The 20,048-nt window shown below is 32.0% G+C and overlaps 1 long non-coding RNA gene across 1 annotated transcript; it reads left to right on the forward strand.

Moving 5' to 3' along the window:
- Window positions 1-13,929: 13,929 nt before the first annotated feature.
- On the forward strand, window positions 13,930-17,508 carry LOC127899714 (uncharacterized). Its single transcript, XR_008051667.1, has 2 exons — window positions 13,930-14,439; window positions 17,205-17,508. It is a non-coding gene; the product is annotated as an uncharacterized LOC127899714 (long non-coding RNA).
- The last annotated feature ends 2,540 nt before the right edge of the window (window positions 17,509-20,048 follow it).

Genomic DNA, 20,048 nt, shown 5'->3' on the forward strand with positions numbered 1-20,048 from the left:
GAAATACTAACTAGGCAACCCAAGAGAGGGGTGAATTGAGATTCTAAAAATTTAAGCAACTAAAACTTAATGCAATATAAACTAAGCAATCAAATTTGAAATAAATAAATTAATGCGCAATAAAAAATAAAGAGATAGGGCAAGAGAGAGCAAACACTCAATTTTTACGTGGTTCAGTCAACCGTGCCTACGTCCATGCCTCCAATCTCACCGGGCTTGAGAATTTCACTAAGCACGCCTCCAAGGCTTCAACAACCTTACAATTGACTTTCAAGATGTCAATAGACCTTTAAAATAAGAGAATATCCACAATCTCTTAACCCAAGTATATCCCAGCACTTACAACCTTTCAAGGATAAAGATTACAAATGAATTTTCTCTCACACAATGTGTTTGATTACAAATGAATGCTCAATGTGTGAATCAAAGAAATAAAGACAAGTTTAAAGCTCAATAATGGTTATATGCTCAGTAGCAAGTTCAATGCTAACTCTTAGATCTATCTTTATTTGAATTTAATTAAGTTATTTTATAGTTGAACCTGAAAACTAGTCGTTATTGACTTTCTGAAAGAAATCGGATCACCGTTAACTGCTATCAATTTGCCATTTTGACTAGTCCAAATGATTGTTGTGCTAAGATTTCAAATAGTCAATTCACCGTTTGACGTTATCGGTAAGCCGTTTATTTCCAAAGACCTGCAAAACAAATTTTGGCTATCCGTTCTTACTAAATGGTTCACGGTTAGAATCCAATTCTTTTTTGGAAATTCTCAGTTCACCGTTTTCCGTAAACGATTCACCATTATTTTCCAGAATCATCATTTTAACAACCCTTTGTAGAACATGCTTTCTAGAAATTATTGGTTTGCCATTTTCAACAAACGGTTAGCCGTTTGCTACAATGAAACTATTTTGCAAAATTATAGTGTCTAAAACTTTCTATAATTATACTATGACCCAATCTTCATAAAACTTTACAAATAAGTTCATTTCCAAAGTTTCAAAACTTTTTCAATTAGACCATGAACTTGAACAATAACCAATTTCATTTATTTAAAAATTATAAATAATTTGAGCTTTAAATGTTTGAAAAATAATTTGAGCTATTAAAAACTTAATCATTTTTAATCTTATTTGCTATCATCAAAATTATCATTATAAACACATACATATTAACAGATTCCCCTTTGATAGATTTGCTTAGTGTAAATTCTAAATAGTTTTCTAGAAAAAGAAAAAAAAAATGGAGTTGGCTTCTAAAGTTTCGCGCCATCATTGAATTTATAAATCATTGCAAACAATGTGTTTCCAATCACGAGAGACGAGCACGAGCCGTGAACCCTGCACGAAAATTTTAAAAATAATGATAATTGTATTCAATAAAATACCAACATTCATATATTCTTAAATTAAACTAATCTTAATATTGGTCCATATTCAACATTTGTCTTCTCTCTTTCTAAACCCTTAAACTTTAAATTCCCAATTCTCATTTTTTTCACCTTTATTCTTTGAAAATTTTAGTTTATTATTTAGTTTCTTTATTTAATTTTCAATTGATAGTCTAAATTATTCTAAAATGTTGGTAATTCATATGAATACTATATTTTTTTCTTAATTTTTTAGTGTAGTTGATTAGAATCTGGCCTTTATAAATAAAAATTCTCTATCTTTAAAAAATAAAAATAAGTACTTTTCTTAATTTTTTACTTGCTTTTTTAAAATATTTTATTGTTCATTATATTAATAATTACTTATTTAAATTATATTTTATATTATTTTTTAACAATAATTTTTTGGCCCACATAATAAAAGTTTACTAATTCCGCCCTTATTTCTGATTTTATACATGTATGTCAGTATGTGTGTGCGCATCTATACCATCACACAAAAATAATGTGTTTATGATGATTTTATGTGTGTGGACAGTGAGGTGGCACGAGCAAAATGTAAGACTTTCTCCTAAAAATGTACCATAAAAATATTTATATGAATATGATTGAAAATTTACAGAGATGACTTAGAATTTGGATTAATTTAATATTTTAAATAAAAATTTTAACATGAATTCATCTTAATAATACACTACACTTGACAAGCAACCGACATATCACCGGGATTGGGCATTTGATGAGTTGGTCATCTTGTAGACTTTTTCTTGATCACTCATCGACCATCTATCAATCGCTTATGAATTAGATAATCGACATTTGATTGCTTGTTGAACGCCTGTCAATACTTAGAGATACTTTATATAAAGGACAAACCTATTTTGCAACCGTTGTACCAAATCCCTAAATTTGGTATTTTCTTTAACAGTCCCTATTGTTTTCTGTAAATAATAAAGACTATAACTTTTAAAAATTTATGCAATAAGCCCCAATTAAAATATAATAATTTCAAATTTAAAAAATTATTTAGTGTTTTCTTTAGCAATCCCTATTGTTTTCTATAAATAATAAAAACCATATGTTTAATAATTTTATGTAATAAGCCCCAATTAAAATATAATAATTTTCAAATTCTAAAAAAATTATTCTCTCTATCTCCTTCTCAAATTAATTTGTCCTACTTTAAATCTTAATTTATTCATTATCAAACATATAATTCTTCTAAAACATAAAAAAAATAAGTCTTCTAACTACATAAATTAGATTAATTTCTTAAAAACAAAACCTAAAAAACATAATACTTGCATTTACCATTGTAATAAAGAAAGAGTTATATATTACTTTTTATAACAAGATCTAATCAATTAGGGCCTACTGAATGCGATTAAAGATGGTGGGATGGGTTTACCTTGAGCTCCACATATCAACTTTCCAAATTAAATCCCACGAGCTCCACTGAGCTCTCCATATTATTCCAAACTCATAACACCTTAGTTCACCTACTTTGAATAGCAGAAAAACACACTTAAGCCTTCATTAGCCTAATCTCCCCTTAAATATAAATTTATTTGTTTGAATTGAATTTAACTTAGATCTGGTGAGAACAACTACTAAATAGTTCAAATTGGTTCCTATTAAAACAACTTTGTTGCGTTCATCGTTTGGCTTTGCTAATTAATATCTTACGTTTACTATGAAAACCTAAATACTTTTCTAAAGGGAAATTATCAGCCATATACCCTTAAATGACACCAGTATCAAATGTGCTACAACACTTTTCAAGTATATCACTCATATATCTTAAGTTGACAAAACACTTCTGCCGTCCACCAATCCATTAATTACTGTTTGCAAGCGCTGACATCATAAGGGTAATCTTATTTTTTTTAAAAAACGACATGTCATCCCATTTACCTAGTAAAAAATGACATGTCATATGATATATATTGATAAAAATAACATGTCATCCCATTTTTCGGATAATTGTTAATAATTGCTATAAAAAAAGCTATTTTACAACTGAATCTACTCCTTCAAAACTTAACCTAAATTTTTGAAGATCTACTCCTCTAATTGAAATTTTTTATGGTATAATATGTATAATTGTAAATAATATGTTATTAATAATTTTTTTATGGTATAATATGGATATTTTTTATGGATAATTGTTAATAATATGTACCGTTAATAATTCATATTTTTTAATAAAAAATGTATTGTTAATAACAAAATAAAAAAAATTATGTATTGAAAATTTACGTTAATTTTTGGGGTAAATTTATATTTTTACCTCATTTTGAGTTTCAAGGGTGAAATAGTCAATTTACTTATGAGAACCATCAAGGGAATACCATTAAAAGTTCAAGTGATCCTTTGCACATTCATGGAGGCCCAATTACAAGAGCAAGAGCCAAAAAGATGCAAGCTGCTTTAAATAGATTAATTGAGAAAATATGGATTGAAAATGCAATTCAAGATGAAAGACATCATGAATTGGGCTTGAAGAGAAGACAAGGCATTGTGGGCATTATTCAAGTTATTGGGCAGCCAAATACAAAATTTGTATCAAATGCAGAAAGGTCAAATTCGGAATAAAAACTGTATTGATTGAGCTAGAAGTAACGTGCAAGCTATATACCGTTGGAAACATAATTAAGTTAGCTTTCCAATAAATTTTACAGAGTTGGATTTGGAGTTCTCTAGAAGGAGTTATGACCAATTCATTACAGCTTGTTTAGACTTGGGATTTTCAACGACTCCTTTGTTTTTCAACTTCATTTGTTTGTTTTGTTTCAAGTTTGTCAATGTGTAAGGTAAGTCTACCATCAATGATGGTGGGCTAACATTAAGTTTGTCAATGATAGCATTAATTATAGTAGGCTAGCATTAAGTTTGTCAAAGATAGCATTAATTATGGTGGGTTGGTGAAGACTTTTGAAACATCTTTTGACAAACCTACTTGGAGGGTTGTTCCAATGTTTCCATTTGTATTTTTAGGATCTTGGGTTTCTTTTAGCCTATTTAAATTTAGCAACCTTGCTATGTAATGGGATGGGAGATTAATGTTATTTGAATTTGAAAGATTATTCTTTCTTTGGTTCTTTTGAAAACTAGTGAACTTATCAAGAATTTGCATTCTTGTGGCATTCCAAATTTAGACTTATCACTCACCTTCTCATCTATTTCTTGAGTGTGGCATCAATACCATTCTCTATACCTTTGGTTCATGTTTTCTTAAGCATTGGGTCAAGGTTTTATTTGTCTTAAATCTGTTTAGAACTTTCTTGGGAAGTTGAAACTACAAATTAAGTGTGGGATTGAAAGTTTCATTGTGGGATTCACATCATTTGGTATCAAAGCTAGTTTCTAATCAGGTTTGAATGTCTTATTTATTTTGATTATCAAAAAAAAAAAAAGAGAAAAAAAAGATTCAAGTATTTCTACTTTCATCAAATTGAATTTGAGTTATTCATTTTCCTTGACATAGTTTACACACATATCAATTGTGTTGCTTTGCTTGCTTGCTTTCCTTTCTTCAATTTCCTTTTCATTCTTTGTGTCCTCTTAATTTTTTTTCTTTGTTAGTGTGCTGGATTGTCATATTTGGTGTGCCACTTGGGTTTTTATTTATTTATTTTGTTTGTTTAGTTCAGTAAAGAACTGAAAGAGAGAATTAAGTGTGGTAAAAGGCAAAAGTTTGTGAGATCATTAGAGGGTAAAAGCCAATTTGTGTGTTAAACACGAGAGTTAAGTGACATCAAATTGAGTGAAACACGTGAGGGCGTGTTGTGAGGTCTTTTTGCTAACAATTTTTTTTCAGATCACAAATATGTCAAAAGATCAAGAAGCTATAGACTAATCAATCATGCTCAAAGCCATGCAACAACAATTTGAGCACATGAATCTAATGTTTGGAGAGATCTGTGACAAATTGGAGAGGCAAGACACTGCCATAGCCAATCTACAAAGGGGGCAACAGCCAATAGCTCCTAATGTAAGAGGTAATCAAGGGCGTGCTGTCATGGGAGAAGAAGATGGCGATGACATAGATGATTTTGATGACCAGGCCACTGTTGACATGTGTGGAAGAGATCATAGAAGGGCAAGACGTATGGATCGTGATTTGGGGAGTATCAAACTGAAAATTCCTTCTTTTCAAGGTAAAAATGATCCGGAAGCTTATTTGGAGTGGGAAAAAAAGGTGGAGCTAGTATTTGATTGCCACAACTACTCTGAGGAGAAAAAGGTAAAACTAGCTGCTGTTGAATTTACTGATTATGCTATTATTTGGTGGGATCAACTTGTTTTGAGTAGGAGACGAAATCGTGAAAGGCCTATAAACACTTGGGAGGAGATGAAGGCCATCATGAGGAGGAGATTTGTTTCTAGTCATTATTATAGGGAGCTGCACCAAAGGCTTCAAAGTCTTACACAAGGTTCTAGAAGTGTGGAAGATTACCACAAGGAGATGGAAATAATCATGATTCGAGCCAATATTGAAGAAGAACGAGAGGCCACTATGGCAAGATTTTTACATGGTTTAAATCAAGATATTGCTAATGTGGTTGACTTGCAGCACTATGTTGAGTTGGAAGACATGGTTCACATGGCCATGAAAGTGGAACGACAACTAAAAAAGAAAGGTTCCACTAGAACCAATTTGGGTTCATCTTCCTCATGGAAGTCAAAATGGAGCAAAGATGAAAAGGTTGTTTCAAAGCCTAAGATTGAGACAATCAAGGATCATAAAGAGGGAGGCAACCAAAGCAAAGGTAAATCTAATTCCCAACACTCTAGAAATAGAGATATTAAGTGTTTTAAATGTTTGGGGACAGGTCATATTGCATCTCAATGCCCAAATAAGAGAGTAATGATCTTGAGGGATGATGGTGATGTTGAAACCGAGAGTGAATCAGATGATGATCCTATGCCACCTTTGGAGGATACTAATGATGGTGTAGAATATCCTGTTGACGGTAAATTGATGGTTGTTAGGCGTGCTGTCAACATGCAAGTAAAAGAGGATACAGAGATACAACGTGATAACATCTTTCATACTAGATGCCACATCAAAGATAAGGTATGTAGTATGATAATTGATGGTGGAAGTTGTACTAATGTAGCTAACACTAGTTTAGTTGAAAAATTAAATTTGAAAACTTTGAAACATCCAAGGCCATATAAGCTACAATGGCTGAATGATTGTGGGGAAGTTAAAGTAAATAAACAAGTGCTAGTTTCATTCTCTATTGGGAGATACAAGGATGAGGTTCTATGTGATGTAGTACCCATGCATGCTGGACACATTCTTTTGGGTCAACCTTGGCAATATGATAGGCGTGTGATACATGATGGTTACTTAAATAGATATTCTTTTGTAATGAATAAAAGGCAAATCACTCTTGTACCATTAACACCTAGGCAAGTGTATGAGGATCAAATGTCAATACAAAAAGAGAGTGATACAAAAAAAGAAAATGAGAGTACAAAAGAAAGAGAGATTGAGAGAAAAGCAAGTGAAAAGATAGAAAAAAAATATTGTTGAGAGAAAAGAGAGGCAACAAGTGAACTTGTTTGCAAAAGAGAGCAAGGTTAAGAGGGCTTTCTTTTCAAAACAGCCTATCATTGTAGTTTTGTGCAAAGAGGCTTGTTTACACACTAATGAGCTTAAATTTTCTTTGCCTAGTGCTATTGTGACTCTTTTGCACGACTTTGATGATGTGTTTCCAAATGAAGTCCCTAATGGTTTGCCACCTATTAGGGGAATTGAGCATCAAATAGACTTCGTCCCTGGAGCTACCATTCCTAATAGACCTGCATATAGAAGTAACCCCGAGGAGACAAAGGAGCTTCAAAGGCAAGTTAAAGAACTCTTGGCAAAAGGATATGTGAGGGAGAGCACGAGTCCATGTGCGGTACCAGTTTTACTAGTGCCCAAAAAGGATGGAACATGGAGGATGTGCGTTGACTGTCGTGCAATTAATAAAATCACTGTAAAGTATCGACATCCTATTCCTAGACTTGATGACATGCTTGATGAATTGCATGGTTCTTGTGTGTTTAGTAAAATTGATCTTAAAAGTGGATATCATCAAATTAGGATTAGAGAGGGAGATGAGTGGAACACTACCTTTAAAACAAAATATGGTTTATATGAGTGGTTAGTGATGCCATTTGGGTTATCTAATGCACCTAGCACTTTTATGAGGTTAATGAAGCATGTTTTGCGTGCTTTTATTGGTAAATTCATAGTTGTCTATTTTGATGATATTTTTATCTATAGCAAAGGCTTAGATGAACACATTGAACATTTGCAAAGTGTATTGACTGTTTTAAGGAAGGAAAAGTTGTATGCTAATTTGAAGAAGTGTTCCTTTTGTACAAATCAGATTGTTTTTCTTGGTTATGTTGTAAGTGCTAAAGGAATTGAGGTTGATGAAGAGAAGGTAAAGGCTATTAAAGAGTGGCCTACACCTAAAAGTGTAAGTGACGTAAGAAGTTTTCATGGTTTGGCTAGTTTTTATAGAAGATTTGTGAAAGATTTTAGCACATTTGCTGCACTATTGACTAAAATTGTGAATAAACATGTGGGATTTAAATGGGGTAGTGAACAAGAAAGGGCATTTAGTCTAATTAAGGAGAAATTGGTTTTTGCACCATTACTTGCTTTACCTGATTTTACTAAAACTTTTGAAATTGACTGTGATGCTTCAGGTATAGGTATTGGAGCTGTTTTGATGCAAAAGGGGCGTCCAATTGCTTATTTTAGTGAGAAATTAAGTGGAGCAGCCCTAAACTATCCTACTTATGACAAGGAGATGTATGCATTGGTGAGAGCATTGGAAACTTGGCAACATTATCTTCTACCTAAAGAGTTTGTTATACACATTGATCATGAATCCTTGAAGCATTTGAAAGGGCAAGGTAAGTTACATAAGAGACATGCCAAATGGGTTGAATTTATTGAGCCATTTCCTTATGTGATCAAATATAAATAAGGTAAGGAGAATGTGGTGGCTGATGCATTATCTAGAAGGTATGCACTTATCTCTACATTAAATGCAAAGTTGTTAGGATTTGAGTACATTAAAGAATTATATGTTAACGATCCTAATTTTGCTAATGTGTTTAATGCTTGTGAGAAAGTTGCATTTGGTAAGTTCTATAGGCATGATGGGCTTTTATTTAGAGAAAATAAATTATGTGCACCTCATAGTTCTTTGCGTGAATTGCTTGTGTGTGAAGCTCATGGGGGTGGTTTAATGGGACATTTTGGCATTGCAAAGACTTTAGATGTTTTAAAAGAACACTTCTTTTGGCCACATATGAAACGTGATGTTGAAAGAATATGTGAGAAGTGTATCACTTGTAAACATGCTAAGTCTAGAGTTTTACCCCATGGATTGTATAACCCTCTGCCCATACCTAGTGAACCTTGGGTTGATATTTCTATGGACTTTGTTTTGGGTTTACCTAAGTCAAAAAGGGGAAATGACTCTGTTTTTGTTGTTGTTGATAGGTTTTCAAAGATGGCACATTTCATTCCATGTTATAAAACTGATGATGAGACAAGCATAGCTAATTTGTTTTTCAAGGAAATAGTCAGGTTGCATGGAGTACCAAGGAGCATAGTTTCAGATCGAGATGCTAAGTTCTTGAGCCACTTTTGGAAAACTTTGTGGGGTAAGTTGGGTACTAAACTTTTGTTTTCTACTACTTGTCATCCACAAACTGATGGACAAACTGAGGTTGTAAATAAAACTCTGTCTACTTTGTTGCGTACCATTATTCAAAAGAACTTGAAAACTTGGGAAGAATGTTTGCCACATGTTGAATTTGCTTACAATAGAACTGTCCATTCAGCTACTAAATTTTCACCATTTGAGATTGTATATGGTTTTAATCCATTAACTCCTTTGGATTTATTACCTTTACCTATTGATGAGCGTGCAAGTATGGATGGTAAAAAGAAAGCTAAATTTGTCAAGCAATTGCATGAGAGAACACGTCAACACATAGAAAAGAGAACTAAACAATATGCTACTCAAGCCAACAAAGGACGTAAGCAAGTGGTTTTTCAGCCTAGAGATTGGGTTTGGGTGCATATGAGAAAGGAGAGGTTCCCAGCACAAAGGCGCTCCAAGTTGCTTCCAAGGGGAGATGGTCCATTTCAAGTGGTTGCACAGATCAATGACAATGCCTACAAATTGGATCTTCCTGGTGAGTATAATGTGAGTGCTACTTTCAATGTTTCTGATCTTTCTCCTTTCGATGTAGGTGAAGATTCAGGACGAATCCTTTTGAGGAGAGGGGGAATGATGAGAACCATCAAGGGAATACCATTAAAAGTTCAAGTGATCCTTTGCACATTCATGGAGGCCCAATTACAAGAGCAAGAGCCAAAAAGATGCAAGAAATAACAAGTAAATTTCGTCAAGAAGTAAATTTCAAGTGATCCTTTGCACAAAGAAGTAAATTTCGTCAACAATTTCAAAAAGTCGAATCCCAATCTATACTCTTAAACCTACAATTTTGGTTAGAGAAACCACCCAAATTTCAGTTGAAGAAATAACAATCATGCGTAACCTTCACAACTAGCACTACCACATCAAAATTTCCAAAACTCCTAGATTTACCCACCATTTATCCCACCACCAAGAAAAACACTCGAAGATAAATTGCATTAATTAATTAAAAAACAAGAGTCAATCAATAACCAAACCATGTAAACTTTGGCCAATTTGACAGAAATTGTCTCTAAATTTACATCAACACTCACCGTGCATGAAAAAAAATAAGTTTTCTGCTCAACTTGAACCAAACCCCAAGAGTTAACAACATACTCAAATGGGTAATATAGGAAACCAAAGAATGAGCCAAGACAAATCAGTTATAACCCTTCATGGTGGTAATGTTGTCGAAAAATACATTCCGGACGCTCGTGAAATTAGTAAGGATTTAATTTCTTAGAATAAGAAAGAGCTTGTCGAACCTTTAATCCATGAAGAAATAACCAACTTTCTTCCTGTACCTCCATTTCCTCAAGCTAAATCAAACTACAGTCCATAGATTTATGAAGTTTTTAAAAAAGTGAAGGTTAACATTCCTTTGTTGGACGTCATTAAACAGGTATTGTCTTATGCTGAATTTCTAGAAGATCTTTGCAAAGTGAAAAATAAGGTGAAAAAGAAAGTTTTTCTAGCAACATAGGTAAGTTTCATTCTCTCAGCCAATACTGCTTCAAAATACAAGTATCCTAGTTGTCCAATTATTTCTTGCATTATTGGGGATCATAAAATTGGACATGCTCTACTTGGGGTTTGACATATCACTCTTAAACGTGGCTTGATTAATTTAGCTCGGATAATTTACCATTTTGCACGATTTTACTTAACTGATTTGTGTGGGTGTGATTTTCTTTAGCCTGAAGATAATGCTTATATTTTTATTTGATTGTTGTCATTAATCCGATGAAAGAAGTAAACAAAAATTTCAAAAAAAAAAGATTCCAATTTAGCTTTGAAATTTTGCTAAATTTTTATCAATTAAATTGTTAGAGCCTAGTAATAAGCTGGTTTGTGGCTGTGATTGACAATGAAAAGTATACAATTAATAAGGATAAAATTATCAGTTTTTATTCCTAAATTATCTTAACACTCCCCAAATATATTTTTACGTTAAATTAATTTGTAGTATTTTAATTTTATATTGTAGATATAATTCAATAATAAAAAGGAGTTGGAACTGGAAGCAAGAAATAAAGAAGAATTGTTGGAGCCATTTGGAATGCATTATTAAGGAGATGTAATTAATTAAAAAATAAAGAAAATAAAGAAAAAAAAGGGCAATCATGCTGGTGATGGTCAGTTGGCCATCTGTTGTTTGTTTGTTTATGTGATAATAATAAGAAATAATAATAGAATAAGAGGAGTTGAAGATGATGGCTACCTATAAATAGAAGAAGTTTTTGCAAAGGTGGGAGAGAGAGAAGAGACTGAGCTGAGGCTGAAGACTAGAAAATTTTTTCATTTGTAGTTCATTCTCTTGCAATATATTTCAAAAGTTTGTTAAATAAAATGAGTGTTTTGTTTTTAATATGAGCGGCTAATTTTCTAAGCTGAGGTGAAACACGAGAATTCAAATTACTGATTAATTACTCTCTCAAGTGAGTCTTAAAGTTTATTTTGTTGTTGTATTTTTCTTCCTTACTAGTTTCTTTTATGTCATGTGAATTTATAGATCTAAATTTCTTTGGATTTATATGGTATTTTGACATATTATCGACCCTTCAATATAGTTGTGGCACATTAAGTACTTGGTCCTATATTTATCACACTAATGGTTAGTTAAGAATTAAATGACATAATTATTACCTGGTAAAATAAATACAAAATACAAATATGAGAGAGTGGATCTCGTAACCTTAGTATATTTTTAGATTGATTTCCATTAATTTCTTTTCCCACATTTAATTTTCTTCGTTTAATAAATTAACTACTAGATTTTAAATTTCATGTGGTTCGACCCCGGACTCACCAGGTTATATTACAACTAAATAGTCTTGTACTTGGAGTAAAAACACTTTTGAGTTGTGTCAGCTACTACTACTCTCGACTAGCCATTGTCACTATTCGTATCACTTCACCAATTTCATAGCCATTGTCGTCGTTGCTAAGTTTATTAGTGTTGGTAGAGCTATTGTTGTTTTTCTGTGTTTGTTATTTTAGTTTATTATTGTTATTTTGTTCTATTAGCAGACAATATGATGATATCCTTGTTTCGATTAGATGCAAATTTCTCCCACAAATCTGAGTTTGGTAGGTCATCCTATAAAATTCTGCCAACACCATATGAGAACTTAGTATGTTGAGTCTTTTTTTTTCCCCTTTCCTTTACAAAAGATTTGTAGTAAATGTCTTTGTGATTGCCATATTTTAAGGTTTAGTCTTAGATATGATATGGCTTTATTAAGCTCTTTTTGGTATTTTATTGTTGGCTTTTTTAGTTGTATTAATACAAATTATTATTATATAAGAAATGGCATTTTCTTATTCAAAAAGAGTTTTGACTATTGGCACCCCACTATTGTTCTTTTAAAGCCCCTTTTCTAAACACACTATTATATAATTTAAATCATCATATAATTTCTATCGATACACTCTTTTATTCCAAAAATACATACATTCTTAAAACTATTTAAATTAAAATTTCTTTGAGTTTCTATAATTAGCAACTGTCCATTATATAATCTAATAGCTAGAAACTTTTTTGGTTAGTTGTTATTTTAACTGAATTTTTGCTAGGATTCGATTTGAAAATTAGTAGTTATTATCATGGAATTCAAGTCAAATTAGATTTAAACAAGTAAATTCGTATTTAGGGAAAGATAGGGCTAATAAAGGTTTAGGTGTATTTTTCTGACATTTAGGATAAGAGATATAACTAACTTGATCTGGTAGGTGAATTATGAGGTGAATCGAGATGTTTTGGGCTTCAAATTACATAGAGAGCTTAATGGAGCTCATTAAAGTTAATACGGAGAGTTGATATAGGAAGGTTAAGAGAGGTTCAATCAGGATAACTCTAGAAAGCTTATTTGGAAAGCTTAATACAGCTCGTAGTGTACCTCAAGTAAGTTCATATATGAAATACAATCTAGACTAGAAATAAGCATAAACAATAAATACCTGGTTCGACCCTTTGGCCTGCATCTATAGTTGTAAATCATCTCCAATCTAGTATACAAATAAAGTATTACATGATTTACTTTGTAATATTGACAAAACCTTATGAAATGTTGTTTATGGTTAATAATAACATGAGGCAGATGTAGGTTTTTAATAGAAGAGGTTTGTATAAAGCAAAGAGAAAGAAAGCCTTTTAAAATTGAACACATATAGCTTATATAGGATTATTCTTGAGGATATTTTGATAATTTTGTACGGTTGACGAATTTTCATTGGTTTATCGTCCACAACTGAGGTTATTTTAGTATTTTACCTTTTCATCTTTTGTTGATGACACCCATGAGCTTGGGAGGTAACAAAAGCTTTAGCCTTCTTTTATCCTCTATAGTTGGGCATTCGGCTGGCTCTCTGCATTGTAGTCATGCTGCTTTTTAAAGGTTAGCTAACATGACTCCCTTTTATTGCTCTGCTTAAAGAATCTTTACTTTCATTAGCTATCTCTTTTTATGAGATATTTTATTCTTTTTCATAATAGCGTGCACTATTCATATGTTGACTCAAACCACCAAATTTGGGTTCCAATAATACCCCTCGGTATTGGACATATTTATTGAAAAAATCATTTTTCCTCAAAGAACTTACCTTCTAACCTTTGTCAACTATGTTGACATTTAGCCAAACAAACTAATTTTATTCGCCACATCTTATGAAGTCATTAGTCCATGTCCACATCCAAATTTTCGCCCAAACAGTTATAGTTTTTATTATAATTTGTTTATTTTTCTCAACTTCTCATACATTTTAACTACAAAAAAAAAATGAAATTTAATTGGATTGAATGAAGCTTATTTCAAAGTTTGGATTAAGTAAATACAAAAAGGTTATCGTTTAATAGTTTTTCATATTTAAGATTATTTATATCAACGAAAGTCATATTTTATAATGTTTACCTCGACTCTGCATTCTCAATGGTCTTCTAGTTTCTTAAGTCACTACTTGCTTTACTTGCATTTGAGAGGAATTATGTTTTGATTTGCCTCACTCCCAATTGGTTTCCTGTTCTTATTCTATTACGCCATACCCATTGTTTTCATATAATCTTCCATCATTGAAATCTTGAGGGTTTGGATTTGTCTCTTTCGGTTGTGTTTAGGGATGGCAAATCAATATTCCATCAATACATCATCAATTTAAATCATCAGCAGTCCATCATCCATTATCATCAAGAACAACGAACAAAACCAAGCTCCGCCGTCGTCAAATTCAATCTCGTCTAGTCGCTAACCTTTTCCCGTCGGTCACATTTCTCACTGCAATTAAACACCCATCGCCACCTTAGCTGCAACATGAACAATCAAAGTAAGTTTTTTTTTCCTTTTTATGTATTTCTTTTTTAATATCTTGATTTTACTTAGTTTGGTAATTATTAATTTTTTTGTTGTTGTGAATAGCCAAATGCAGCATTTTAACACATAATATCGATGTAATTGTTAACTTTTTTTTATTGAAATAAGCAAATTTAGTTGAGATCCCCTGAATTCGTCCTACTATTTTTCTAGTTCTGCAATTCCAAAAGAGCCCAAAAGTGACATCCATGAAGTCTATTGTTTCAGCCTTCATCCAATTACCAAGTTTAATACCCGCAATCCAGAAACTCATATTGTTTTTTGTTGAACCCCGATTGGACTTTGAGTGAAAAAATTTGTGTTTACATCCGGATCTGGTAAGATGATTTGTCATCCAAGTCCGGAATTGGGAAGGCCAAACTTGAACCTAGATCTGAATTTTACCATCCTTGTTTATGTTGTATTTGGCTGAGGATGTGGGTGTGGAGCAATAATTTTAGTTAGGGATAAAATTATAAACAAGAGTAAGTGGAGGTGTGATAGTAGCACCACTCAAACAAAAAGAAAATCATCATCATGACATGTTAGTAGTATATAGATGAGCTGGAACTTTGCTTTGAATAGGCCAATTCCATTTTTTGTTGCTGCCCACTAGGGTTGTCTTATTTTTGGTTGCTTGGTAATAAGAATAGTGATTTAATCCCTTCAGTTTATCCCATCAGCCTTTACCTTTCTCATTTTAATTTGAAATAACTATAATACCCATCAAGATAATTTGAATTTTCAAATGCACCATTCATTCTCTCTTCTTCTCTCTCATTATCCTCCACTTTTCTTTATTTTGTCCTCATATCGAACACCTATCATAACAATAGATTTTTTAACTCCATCCAGTGTCTTAAACTACCTGGCTAATTCTCAAATTCATTCTCTGCAAGAGAACCAACAATAGCCACATGAGACGTGAGTAAAGAGTAATTCATATGAGCAACAATCTTCATGATGTTAAAAAATGGAGTCATACCAAATCTTGCTACACTCTAACAAGCCAAGTACCTAAAATGGAAACAAAGCATGATTAATATCTTCAGGCTTATCATCACACCTGTAACATGAGAAATTAATGTAAACTCTTCTCTTACAAAGATTCAAGAATTTTTGGTGCGTGGCATTGTTATACCAGAGCAATGATAATAGAGTTATCCTTTAGACCAGTAGTCCGCATGCTCGGGTTTCCAACCGATATACCTAGAAAATGAGAATGACGTGGTTGCGAGATACCAAACATTTCGTATCTTACGATGAACTAAGAACCTAGACAACCCAAAAATATTTTCATCACCCATATTTATTGCTAGAAGATTAAAGGCCACAAATACCGAAAGAGCCAATTTCCAAATCTAGTTGCAATTAAGTTGTTGAGTTAAAAAGAGAAAAAAAAAAGGAAAAAAAGGGTAATTTGGGAAATAAATAAAATAATTTAAAAAGGAGACTATTGAAATAGAATAAGGGTCTAAATATCACTGCTCTAATAATAATTAGTGTAGATAGTCTTAGGCTTTTTGAATTTATCTTTGTTACATAGTCCACTTGACCCATATTCATTTTTAGTAATGATATTTCACCACTTTTAGTTATCTCAACAACCCTTGCCTTTCCATTAATCCCATGTGTTTTCAAGATTACCGTTCTTTAGAAAATAAGAGTTAATTTCAATTGGCGCCCATTAAAATGACCTTTATCAAATTAAATCCAAGAATTTCAACCTTAATCAAAATGCACCCATTTTGTTAAAAGTTATTGTTAAATACTTAAATTAACAGTGAATGGGATTATTGGCACCTCTCCAAATACCTCTTAACACCCCTTTAATTATTTTTCAATTTTAACTTTTATTAAAATTACATAATAGGACAATTTCGAATTAAACCCCACTCAAAAATTAAATAATTTTTTTGTCTTTAAAATTCTTTATATAGCATATTTTCATTTAAGAATTTCAAATTTAGAAGAAAATAACCATGCAAACTGATTAAACGAATGAATGAATAAAAGATCAAAATTTCATCATTAGCAAACCCAAATGGCTTTAGAGAAGAAACTTTCAAACCCCATGAGAGAAATTAAGTTTCAGATATCCGTCGATAAACCAAATAACATTTGGCCTTAGAATTGCATGCATGGTAGCCAAGTGTTTGCTAAGCGTCATCGTCAATTAGAATGATTTGTCATGCATTGGAGCAAAGTGTTTGTCATGTAGTGTGCCAATGATTTTCCACATCAAAGAAGAAGTTTCGTGGAAAAATAGTTTCTTTTCCTTCTCTCTCCCTCTCTCTCACTACTTTTTAATGGATGATTAATTGTCTCAAAAATCCACAACCAAGGGATCAATAAAATTATGAACTAAATAAGAATGTAACAATTAATTTTAAAAAATAAATAAAATGACTTAGAGAACCAACTGTTCTGGACTACGTCATAAAGGAAGATGCAATGAAGTGGTGCTAGTTTAAATACGAAAGTGTGTTCCTTAGCAAGTCCGAGAATATTGGTGTAGGAAAAAAATAAATAAGAATTAAAGAATGGGATTTATACTAATAGATCTTAATTAAGGGTATTTTTGTCATTAAAGGAGGTGTTAAAAGAATTTTTTAATATTTTAAAATATTTTAATAGGGTTAATAAAGAAAAGAGCCGTTAAGAGGTATTTAGAGGGGTGCCAATAGTCCCACTCATTTATGATTTCTCTTTATTTTCTCCTTATTTCATCTTCTTCAGGAGCCACAGCAGTTGCGGCCATGATCTGGACCAACGACAGCACGTCAACACCGGGACTATGGATTGTGGTAGGTGCTCAAGTGCAAGGATTTACCCCAAAATTGCAGCCACACAATCCTCCCATTCCCACCGTTCACAAAACCCTCTACCACCACTACATATTTATTCATTAGTATTTTGGTTGTTGTAGTATAATGATGTTCTTCATTACAAAGCAACTTCCCGGCCATTGTATTTGAATAATAGTTCTAAGATTTTCTTTGTATTTTTTGTATATCCATTAGAGATTTCTTTAATTTGCGTTTTTTTTTTTGAAAAATTATCATTTTCCCACCAAAGTTATTATGACATAACAAGTTAGTACCATGGTTTGCTAAAAAGTGCATTTTACCACCAAATGTTTACGCTTTTATAATTCTACCACCATTCTATTAGACCAGTTAAAAATTTGCTGATATCATAAGGGGATTTAAGACAATTCTCTTCGAAGTGAAAACACTGCGTTTGCAATGGTAAAATAAACAAAAAAACAAATTATTAGATAAATAATTTTAAAAACATAAGAAATTTGCAACCCTAAAATTTGACCTCTCTCGCTCCATCTCCGTCCTGTCTCTCTCACTTGTTGATCTATCTACCACAGTGCCATCACTGACTCATTGCTATCTCCACTGTTGTCTACTCTCTCAATCGTGAGTTATTGATTTTTTTTTTTTTTTGCTTATTGTCCAATACATTTTTCCCTAACTAAATTGTTTTGGGTTGTGATTAATACTTGAATTTAATATATTACCATTTTATGCTCCATGGGCAAAATTGACTTTTAACTCATTTTTTGTTAAATATTAACTTATTTTTAATGGAACGGTGGTAAAGCGATAAAAAAATAAATATTTGGTGGCAAAATATGCTTTTCAACAAACCATTGTACTGACTTGATATGTCAGAATAACTTTGGTGAGAAAATAATAATTTTCCTTTCTTTTATTTCAATCTACAATTCAAATTTTTTATTATATATATTGAAAAATTAAGCTTTGAACAGAGAGGGTTGTTGACTGGTTTGTGAAAGTAATGCAAAGTATTTGAGAAACATGAAGGGATTGAAGTTATTAGGAACGAGGTCAACTTCTATGATTTCTTTCAAAGCCCTGAAGATCTTGAGAACTCTACTCTAAAATTCGTCTCCTAAAAGAAAACATAAGAGCATTTTACCTTAGTAAAATTCTAGCCTTTTCCCCTTTTTCCTCATTCGAGTTTAATCTTTTTCTCTTTTTGTGGGTTAAAATTTACTTTTCTTTTTCTTGATTTAATTATAATTATTATCTAATTTAATTATTTACATTTTCTATTACAAAATTTATAAATCAGCTAGTGGGGGGCAAAATCATCTTTTTACATGTTAGGGAGATTTTTATTGAATGGGAAGGAGGGAAAGTCGAAATTCGTGGTTCAATATGATGAATGTTAGTTTTATTTTTGGCGTAAATTAGGGATTAGGTAAAAAAAATCTAGATCCTCATTATTCGTACATTAAAAAATACGGATAGAAATGCTAATATTAAAGATCCATGCGGATCAAGATACGAATATAAGTGCATCTAAAAAAGTCGAATATTCATATCCATATATCTTTTAGTTCAAATGTTATTTGTCTAAATAAGATAAATTATTTAAATAAAAAGAATAAAATCTCAAAAATCTAACCCAAACCTAAAACTAGAATGCACCAGCTTGGAATCTATTTGAAGTTGTAGTATTTTTATTTGTGGATTTGTAGTGTTGTTAGACTTAGATAGTTGGATTTATATTATTCTTGATGTTTGATTTTATGTTATGGTATTTTTATTTGTGGATTTGTGGTGTTATTGTATGTTATTCTAGATGTTAACTTGTTAATTTTTGAATTATAATTGTATTTTATTAGGTAAATTCGTTGAATTTTTTATATTTGAATTTAACATTATGCGGATTTGAATATCCGAAAAATCCACTTGCAATCCGCATAGTATTACCTGCATCCGGATCTACATACTTTTCTTAGAATGCGGATGCTAAAATATTAATGCGGATCCATATGTGGATGTATCTATATTCAGATTCTAATTTTGTCACCTCTAATGTAAATTGTGTAAATTGAAATTAACTCTTATTTTTTAAGAAATGATGCTTAGGAAAGGGTGTTTGGGGGTAAATTTGAAAGGATATTTATGAGCCAATAGGATGCTGACATGTGGTAAGAATGATAAAGAAGAAGTTTATTGGTATAAAAAGTGACACATCAGCTGCCCTACATGAGCCAATCAAAGATGAGTTCAATCTTTGGTGCCAAATGTGAGCATCAATAAGGACAAGTTCCTTGTTATTGTGCAAATTTTATTGAACTCACAAGTGCACGAATCTATTGTAGAATAGATTAATGGTGACGAGTGTCGATCCCACGAGGAGGTTGATTCTAATTGTGTGTAGAATTAATTTTTCTAAATGGATGTTTGGATTTATGGTGAAAGTGATTTAGATTATCTTAAAATTAGAATTGAAATGGCGAGAATAAATTGTAGAGAAATCTATTGAAATGAAACACTTGGGTATCTGGATCCGTATCAACATGCACCATGGGCTAAATATTCTTTATTAGTGCCAATTAAATCATGAGGGGGGAATCTACACCTCATGAACCACACTCTAATCAATATGGTGCTAAGGGCTTATTGTGCCAAATAATAATAATCTTATACTAGGGAGCCGGTGAAACCAAGGCGGTATCTAGACAAGATTATTATTATTTGTCTACGAGAAGTCAAAACATCCAAGATGACGATTAAATCACAAGAAGGTTAAATA

Source organism: Citrus sinensis, chromosome 2 (genome assembly GCF_022201045.2).
Source record: "Citrus sinensis cultivar Valencia sweet orange chromosome 2, DVS_A1.0, whole genome shotgun sequence".
In the NCBI taxonomy this organism is placed as follows: Eukaryota; Viridiplantae; Streptophyta; class Magnoliopsida; order Sapindales; family Rutaceae; genus Citrus; species Citrus sinensis.